Genomic DNA, 9,005 nt, shown 5'->3' with positions numbered 1-9,005 from the left:
GCCAAGGCTGTGGTTTCAATCCCTAGTCAGGGCACATACAAGGAGCAACCAATGAATGCATAAAAAAGTGGAACAAATCCATGTTTCTCTCTCTGCCTCTCCCTCTCTCTCTAAAATTAAAAAAAAAAGAGAAAGTATGCGATACTAGAGGCCTGGTGCATGACATTCGTGCACTGGGCGGGGGCGGTCCCTCAGCCTGGCCTGCGCCCTCTCGCAGTCCGGGACCCCAAGGGGTCCTTAGTGCTGCCGAGGAGGCAGGAGAGGCTCCCACCACCGCCGCTGTGCTCACCAGCCCCGAGCCCAGCTTCAGGCGGAGGGGCATCCCCCCTGTGGGAGTGCACTGACCACCAGGGGGCAGCTCCTGCATTGAGCGTCTGCCCCCTGGTAGTCAGTGTGTGTCATAGCAACCAGTCGTTCTGCTGCTGTTCGGTTGATATTAGGGGTTTTATTATATAGGATTGGCTCGGGACAAAACCAGGTCATGTGACATAAAAGAAAGCTCAGAAGCAGATCTATGTATATCCTAAAAAGGACACCAGCTATAGCAGAAGGGACGCTGTGGCTCACTGGAAAGAACAAATTTTAAAATGGTGCTGGACAATTGTGTATCTAGGAAAAGAAAAAGTTAGATTTCAATTTGTGCCCTAATAAAAAATTAATAGCTTATCGCTCTTTCCAACAGAGAAAACCAGCTAACAAGACAGCAGTGGAGGAAATTTCCACACAAGGGCCACAGGCCCACGCCCACACCCACACCTACCCTCTAAAATGAAGTCTTTACACCGGCCGTTGTGGCCAGTGTGGCTCAGTGTCATCGCCTATGAACCAGCAGGCTACGACTCGATTCCCGGTCAGGGTACATGCCCGGTTGTGGGCTCGATCCCGTGTGCGTGCAGGAGGCAGCCGATCAATGATGTTTCTATCTCTCTCTCCCCCTCCCTTCCTCTCTGAAATCAATAAAAATATATTTAAAAAGAAAATAAAATGCCAAAACCGGTTTGGCTCAGTGGATAGAGCGTCAGCCTGCGGACTGAAAGGTCCCAGGTTCGATTCCGGTCAAGGGCACGTACCTTGGTTGCGGGCACATCCCCAGTAGGAGGTGTGCAGGAGGCAGCTGATCGATGTTTCTCTCTCATCGATGTTTCTAACTCTCTATCCCTCTCCCTTAGTTAGAGCATTGTCCCTGACTTCACTTCTGTAAAAAATCAATAAAATATATTTTTAAAAAAATTAAAAAGAAAATAAAATGAAACCTGTTTCCGTCTCCAATATATGGGCTTCACAACCAAGTGTTAAGGTATTTCTGAGCAAGCCTAATTATATTGGATATTCCCAATTAGTAATTCCAAAAAAACACTCCCCATCCCTCCACCCCCATTGGCTGCCATTGAATCATGTGCCCTTCCTGAATTTTTCCCTTGGGTTTCTCAAGAATCAAGGACAAGGTGTTACCAAACTCAAGGGGTTCACCACGTGGGGTGTCCTATTGAAGAAGGAAACCTGGCCCAGCTGGTGTGGCTCAGTTGGTTGAGCATCGACTTATGAACCAGGAGATCACAGTTCGAATCCTGGTCAGGACACTTGCCCGGGTTGCTGGCTTGATCCTCCTGGGGCGAGCAGGAGGCAGCCGATCAATGGTTCTCTCTCATCATTGATGTTTTTCTCTCTCTCTCTCCCCCTCTCTTCCTCTCTGAAATCAATAAAAATATGTTAAAAAAAAAAAAAAAAAAAAAAAGGTGACCTGGTTGTTACCAGGTAGTTTTATTACTGCACTTGCAGCAAATAAAGGTCGCGGGATTCATATCCAAACCCGTCCCACCAAGGGAGGCTGAGCCATCCCTTATTCATACTATTTGGCTAATTACACATTGATTTATTCTTTGCCGTTGGCTACATTAATCTGTTAGGTTCCTGTCAAGCTCATCCTGTTTATAGCTGGTCTGCAAAATGCTGTGCTACATTAAAATACTGTTACATCTTAACATTTCGCAAGAATGACATTGAGTGATAACATTTAGAACTGCCCAGACCTTGAGATCATCTTCTAACAAAAGCATCACATAAGCCCCAATACATCTGATCAGATTTTATCTGCTGCTCCAGCCCACGGACCCGTTATGGATTCTCTCCCACCAGCTCGCCGAGTGCCCCGGGAGGGGCACAAAGGTAAGCGTCACCTCGGACACCACCTGCCCCAGCCCCGCTGGCAAAGCCCCAGCCACTCCCCTCCCCTCCCCGTGCCCACTGTCCACGCGGACACTCAAGTCCACCCCCGCTCCACCGCCAGTGTGCCCAGTGAGGAAGGAGCAAACTTGTTCTGACTTCACTTCTTTTTTTAAATATATTTTTATTGATTTCAGAGAGGGAGAGGGAGAGAGAAACATCAATGATGAGAGAGAATCACTGATCTGCTGCCTCCTGCACGCCCCCCACTGGGGATCAAGCCCGCAACCCAGGCATGTGCCCTGGACCCTTCAGTCCACAGGCCGACGCTCTATCCTCTGAGCCAAACCGGCCAGGGCTGACTTCACTTCTTTTTTTTTTTTTTTTTAATATATATTTTATTGATTTTTTACAGAGAGGAAGGAAGAGGGATAGAGTTAGAAACATCGATGAGAGAGAAACATCGATCAGCTGCCTCCTGCACACCCCCTACTGGGGATGTGCCCGCAACCAAGGTACATGCCCTTGACCGGAATCGAACCCGGGACCCTTCAGTCCGCAGGCCGACGCTCTATCCACTGAGCCAAACCGGTTTCGGCTTGACTTCACTTCTTAGTGAACTCATGTCAAGTCTGTTTTAATATCCTCATCCAAGTTTTTTTTCTAATGAAAGGAGCCTTAAATTAGTAAACTGTTTTATCCCCTCCCCTTTCCTCACCTTCCTTCTACAGCATAACGTGAAGGGGCCGAGAGGCAGGAATCCTGGCTTAGCCAAAGGCACCTCACTCGGGTCTAGGACCCTTTAGTGGCAAAACACTGCTCATGGCTTTTGAACCAGTGCCTCCCTCCTGGGCTCGGGACCACCTGCAAGTAACTGAAGGCCAGGCCAGGCCAGGACGCGCGTGCAGGGAGGGCAGCCACCCTCCCCCCAAAGAGATTCGTGTGGGGTCAATTTTTAGAGCAAAAACAATATTCTGATTCCAGAAGTTTCTCTCCTAAAACAAGCAGGTAGAAATATTTTAAGAGAACGTGAGTCAGGCCTGAGTCCATATGGTGCCGTCACCACACTTCCAAAGACAAAAACATGGAGAAATGACCCCAAACCAAAGAGCTCTGGCAATTACGGGACAGAATGGAGGCTGCCCAAGGGCTGAGGGCTCCCTTCCCTCTCTCCGCCTGCCGGGTCCTCACGCCCATAGGACACAGGCCCCGAGACCCCCTCTCTCCATTCCCCCCGCATTTACTCTTCCTCCCAGCACAGCATCACCATGTCCGGCAGGTGAGCTGGCCCCAGGCCTCCACCTCCCTGTGAGCAAGGAAGCGGGCTCGTCAGTAGGAGGGAACCGGCGCCTGTCACTGGTGCTGTGGACAGAGCTCCGGGGAGCTGAGACAAGGTGCTGCCCACCCGGCTGCTGTGTCCGGCAGAGCCCGGCCGGGGAAAGCAGAACGCCAGGCAGGTGCATGCGTGGAGATCACACCCACCACAGAAAAGGAAACGCAGACTCCCCCCAAGAGCCTGCGAGCCAAGGCCGGCCCCATCCTAAGCAGATGACTTCATGAAAATCAAATGAATGAACAGCAGCCCTAAGAGATGAGTGTTCTTAGTTCCACTCTGCAGCCAGGGAAACTGAGGCCCAACGTGGCCCAGTAAGCAAGCAGAGGGGCTGGATTCAAAGTCAGTCTATCCCCTGGACCTGTGGTCGGCAAACTGCGGCTCGTGAGCCACATGTGGCTCTTTGGCCCCTTGAGTGTGGCTCTTCCACAAAATACCACGGCCTGGGCGAGTCTATTTTGAAGAAGTGGTGTTAGAAGAAGTTTTAACTTTAAAAAATTGGGCTCTCGCCGAAACCGGTTTGGCTCAGCGGATAGAGCGTCGGCCTGCGGACTGAAGGGTCCCGGGTTCGATTCCGGTCAAGGGCATGTACCTTGGTTGCGGGCACATCCCCAGTGGGAAGTGTGCAGGAGGCAGCTGGTCGATGTTTCTCTCTCATCGATGTTTCTAGCTCTCTATCCCTCTCCCTTCCTCTCTGTAAAATATCAATAAAATATATTTTAAAAAAAAATTGGGCTCTCAAAAGAAATTTCAATCGTTGTACTGTTGGTATTTGGCTCTGTTGACTGAGTTTGCCGACCACTGGCCTGGACCACAGTGCCTGTAGACATGTGTGAGCTCTCCTCATCGATGCAAACCAAAGACACCTGATACCTGCCTTACCACCTGGTGAGAACGGGCTGCGATGCAGCCAGCTGGGTGCTCCCGGCATACCCCCTGGACCCAGTGTCCACCCAGGCATTCAGCTCCGGACTGGCACGCCTGCAATATAACTGGATAACGGTGGTTACAATGTTGCCTGTAATAACGATTAGAAACCACCTCCAGTCTAACCCAGAGACTGGCCAAAGGTGCTGCTGCTAAACAGGAACCAGAAATAGATGCAAAGTGGGACTCAGGCTGGGGACAGGGAGGGCAGGGAAGGTGACTTCCTTTTCACTGTCTCCTCTTGGTAACTTCTGATTTTTTAAAAAATATATTTTTATTGATTTCAGAGAGGAAGGGAGAGGGAGAGAGAGATAGAAACATCAATGATGGGAGAGAATCACTGACTGGCTCCCTCCTGCACGGCCCCACTGGGGATGGAGCCTGCAACCTGGGCATGTGTCCTGACCAGGAATCGAACTGTGACCTCCTGGTTCATAGGTGGACACTCAACCATGGAGCCACGCTGGCTGGGCTGATAACTTCTGATTTTGATACCAAGTGTATATACTGAGCATTCAAACTCACACGTGGCACGTGCGCACTCAGGCCTGGGAAGGCCTGGAAGGATTTACATCAAAAGGTGCGACAGCACCGGTACCGCTTGCCTTTGGTGCACACAGACTTCCTTCCTCCCTGTTATGGGATAAAAAGCTTTTCTCCACATTTCAGGAGCCAGCGCCTTGGACCCCTGGGTCGGGGGAGGGAGAGAAGACTCCTCCTTCAGGCCTCCCACCTACACGCTGTCCTCAGATACAGCCCCTCAGCCCCTGTGGACCCCGCTGCCCCTGCCTCTCCCGGACCCAGGGGCTCGCCCAGCTCTCCTCCCACCGTGGTCGGGTCCTGTCTCCACATCTCCCACGAGACTATGATTCATGAGTTTGCACTGAGCCTTTCTTTTGGAAGAACCTTCAATACGTTCCCTTTCATCCTCCCACTAGTAACAAAGTTTCCCATCATGGCCTTGGGACATTCTAGCAACGGCTGCTTGTTTCCTTGCTAAGAAGGGGAAATGCGGGAACCAGGGACTAGGCCTAGAAGACTGGACTGAAGCAAGAGGAAAGAACTATTAGTCACATGCTAAATAAAACACAACCAAACATTCAAAGCCCTGTGTTGTGCAAGGGATGGGAAAAACCAAAAATGCAAAGAGGGATGGGAAGGGGGCGGTGCTTGGGGGAGAGTGTGCTGGAAGACAGGTGGCATCCAGGGAGCCAGCAGGTGAGGTTTGGCGCTGGGGCCTGGGGGTGGGGGCAAGGCTGAAAGAAGGCTCCACTCAAACTGTGGCGTGAATTTGGTGGCCAGGCGGTTGCCTTCCCTGTAAAATGGGGTTACTATGCAATTCCCAAGGTGGTCCAGAGAATCACACAAGCTTGGCAGAGTCAGCAAGCTTGGCTCAACACGCACACCCCACAGGGAACCCTGGCTCTGGGGTCCCCTCCCCGGGCAGTGGGTCGGTTGGCTCCAGGATTTGTTTTACTCTCAGCCGTGCCAGGTTTTCCGCAGTGCTCTCCACCCCCCCCCCATCTCTGTCACAATGTCTCCCAGAAGCCCCCAGTCCTCTTGACTCCTTTCCAGACAGGAACTCACGCTGCCCTCCCCAGAACCGTTGGCCCCCCAGTGACTTGGCTGTTCAGAACTTTCTCCAACCTCCGCTGAAATCTCTTGTCAAATTCCCACTCTCTAGAGGTTTTGCTGATTAACAGATCTAACTACTTTCCTAAAATTCAAAACCAAATGAACCTGGGGTGAAAAGTGTCAGAGAACGGCTTGAACACAGGCAGACTCCTCTTCTCAGCCTCCCGGGGAGAAAAGGACGTGACAGCCCCCTGCCCTCTGCACGCCGGCCCGTGACACGCGGTCCCCAGGGAACGGCGTGCAGGCAGACGTAGGATCACTGCTCTCAACATAAAGAGCTTTGCAAACCTCAGTGCTTCGAAAACAGAAAGACTTAATGCCTGGAATTTACTTAATGCACCCGTGTCAGTTGCTAATTTTGGCAAATGTACCATGGCAATGGAGGATGGGAACCCTGGGTGTGGGGCACCTTGGGACTGTCTGTACTATTTTTGCAACTTTTATGTAAATCTAAAATTATTCCAAAATGAGAAGTTCATTTAAAAAGCAGAAAGACCATTGCTAAGATTACTAATTAAGTTTTGTGTTTTTTTTAAAGTGCCCAACGCAGGCCAGACCCTGTGCTACACGGTCGTTTTAAGACATGAGTTTGCCCGGGGCCTAGCTCTGAGGGGTTCCCACAAGTAGAGCCCCCTTACCCTGTGATGCAAGGGGCGGGAGCAGGAAGGTCCAGGAGAGCGGCAGCATTAGCATCCTTCAACTGTGCCGCTGCTGTCACCCAGGAGGCCGCGGCCGGGGCTAGGGGAAGCCAGTGTGGGATTACGAAGCTCAGCCACCCTGGGATCATGCACAGCACCTGGCTCCCAGAACACCCACTGGAGCAGAGGCGGGAGGGCGCACAGGTGAGGGGGGAGAGGCAGCCTGGGCAGGTGAAGCTACTGAAAGGGTTCCCAGGGGAGGCAAGCCTTGTTCAGAGGCTTGGGGACTTGAGGTGAGGGCCTGGTTGGTGGAAAAAATAACATTCTTGGCAAAGGCATCGACAGGTTAAGGTGTGTATGTTTTGGACACAAAGAGAAAGAAGAGATGCAACAGAACGGAAAAGGCTTGGGGGTGGCGAAATGGATGTCTTCCCGGGCCACCGTCCATCTAAATCGGAATTTAGCCTTCTTTCCATCCTAAAACTTGGCACATAATTTGGACATTAGAAGATGCCAATCTCAGGCAGGGCTGGGGGAGGGGGACCCTGCTGAGCAGGTTTCCGAAGCAAAGGCGTTTGCGAGCTCTGCTTAGGGCGCCTCGTGCCACAAGTGGTGAACTAACGCGGAGTCCGATCTTTGTGTGGGCAACTTGAAAACGTCCCCCCTTTCCACAACCAACCTAGAGACCTCTTTGTCCTCCCTTTCCTCCCCAATGGCGACTTATTTTTTTTAAAGAGGGAAAAGCCTATTATGATGTGGTCCATTCCCTCTGTCCATATTTTCATGGCTGGGATGGGTGGGGAGGGGGGAGAGCGGGGGCCAAATCCAAGATTAGGCTTTTTGGTCTGCTCCAAAACGGAGCGAACCAAATACCAACAAATCAAACAATCAAATCAGAAGGAAAACATCGACAGGTGCGGCCGTTCGCACTCCGTCTGCCCGCCTGGACGCCCAACAGGTGCTCCGGACCCTGCCCGCAGCCGCAGGTTTCTGGGGTCGCCACAAGTAGCCGCCCGCGCAACAGAGTCCAGGCCCGCCCGTACTCACGGCCGCTCGGCGGTCCGCGCCCCAGCCCGCAGTGCCCATCCGGCCCGGGCCTCGGTCAGCGCGGGCTCGGTTCTCACGCGGCCCCGGCGCGACCCGGGGCGCGCTGCGGCCGTTGGCACCTCCGCAGGGCGCGAGGCATCCTCCCGCCGCCGCCCCGCGGGCCGCCAGCCCTTTGTTTTGGAGCCCCGGCCCCGCCGCGCCGCCGTTAACGGCCTCGGAACGCGGTGCGGGCCAATCAGCACGTAGCACCGCCCGCGCCCCGCCCGCATCCCGCCCCGCCAGCGCGCCCCCGCCCCGCGCGCTCCGCGCACGGGAGCTCGGCGGCTCGCGCTCGGCCCCAGCTGGGCAGGGGCGCACGTGCCGCGGGGCGCGCCGCGCTTCCATTGGCCGGTCCTGTAAGCGCGGCCTCGGAGCCCGCCCGTGAAGGCTGGGGGCGCAGGGGCGGGTCGTGCGGGGCGGGGCGGGACTCGGGCGAGCTCAGCGGAGAGCGCCGCGCGCAGGCGCCTGCGGCCCGGGCTGGGCGCCTACCCGCTGGATTCTCTGGCCGCGTGGAGCTGCGCCCCAGGAAGTCCACTTTCTCCGCACGCGTGGATCGGCCGTGGACGTGATGGGCTCACAGCTCCCCGGGCCGACGTGGGGCGTGCGGGCCGGGGCGTGGCGCCGGGTTTTTCCTGGCCAGACCTTCCTTGGCCTTGTCCGCAGAGTACGGGGTCTTGCGCGCTCCCCCGTCCCCCTGATCATCCTCCTAGAACTCTCCAAGCCATCTGGATCTGCACCCGGCCCCTAACTCTGTTCTGGAACCCCCAAATGACAGCGCTTTCGGCCCCCCAGGCAGCCCGCCCTCTCTCGCTGTCCACACTTTGTTCCCCAGCTCCTATCATGTCATTATTTTGTTGGTCCCATAGCCGTTCTCTAGAGATTGGTTTGTAAATTACAAAGTACTTTTAAAAACCCACACTGTTGAGGTCACAATCTATACGACATTTTTACATGTTAGCATCCTTTAGATCTTGCTGCTTTTGTGCAATGCACTGTAAAGATCTGTGTCTTTGAGTGTCACCGGGTTTATTACGCAGAAGGCAGATGGATATTGCCTCTTAAACATTTGTGGGAACTTAGCCATTCTTCTAACGATGTCCTCCGCGTTTTCCAGAGATGTGTTAGCATCTCCACTAACTATTAAGCCTTGCCCTGACTGGTTTGGCTCAATGGATAGAGCGTCTGCCTGCGGACTGAAAGGTCCCAGGTTCCATTCCGGTCCA

The 9,005-nt window shown here is 53.7% G+C and overlaps 2 protein-coding genes across 3 annotated transcripts in view; both read right to left on the bottom strand.

Moving 5' to 3' along the window:
- Positions 1-7,969, bottom strand: part of YPEL1 (yippee like 1) — a 23,809-nt gene extending 15,840 nt beyond the window's left edge. Inside the window, exon 1 of one of the 2 annotated variants that reach the window (XR_013959531.1) lies at positions 7,744-7,969. The gene's annotated coding sequence lies outside the window, so the exon portion shown is untranslated. The remainder of the gene's footprint in view (positions 1-7,743) is intronic. The other variant, XM_080649833.1, reaches the window with a different exon arrangement.
- LOC308238408 (coiled-coil domain-containing protein 74B-like) overlaps positions 1-9,005 on the bottom strand; it is a 508,084-nt gene that overhangs the window by 479,872 nt on the left and 19,207 nt on the right. The gene's annotated exons all lie outside the window — the stretch shown is intronic.

This window comes from Plecotus auritus (assembly GCF_963455305.1).
Source record: "Plecotus auritus genome assembly, chromosome: 13".
Classification (NCBI taxonomy): Eukaryota; Metazoa; Chordata; class Mammalia; order Chiroptera; family Vespertilionidae; genus Plecotus; species Plecotus auritus.
This window is presented reverse-complemented; position numbering and strand designations above follow the sequence as displayed.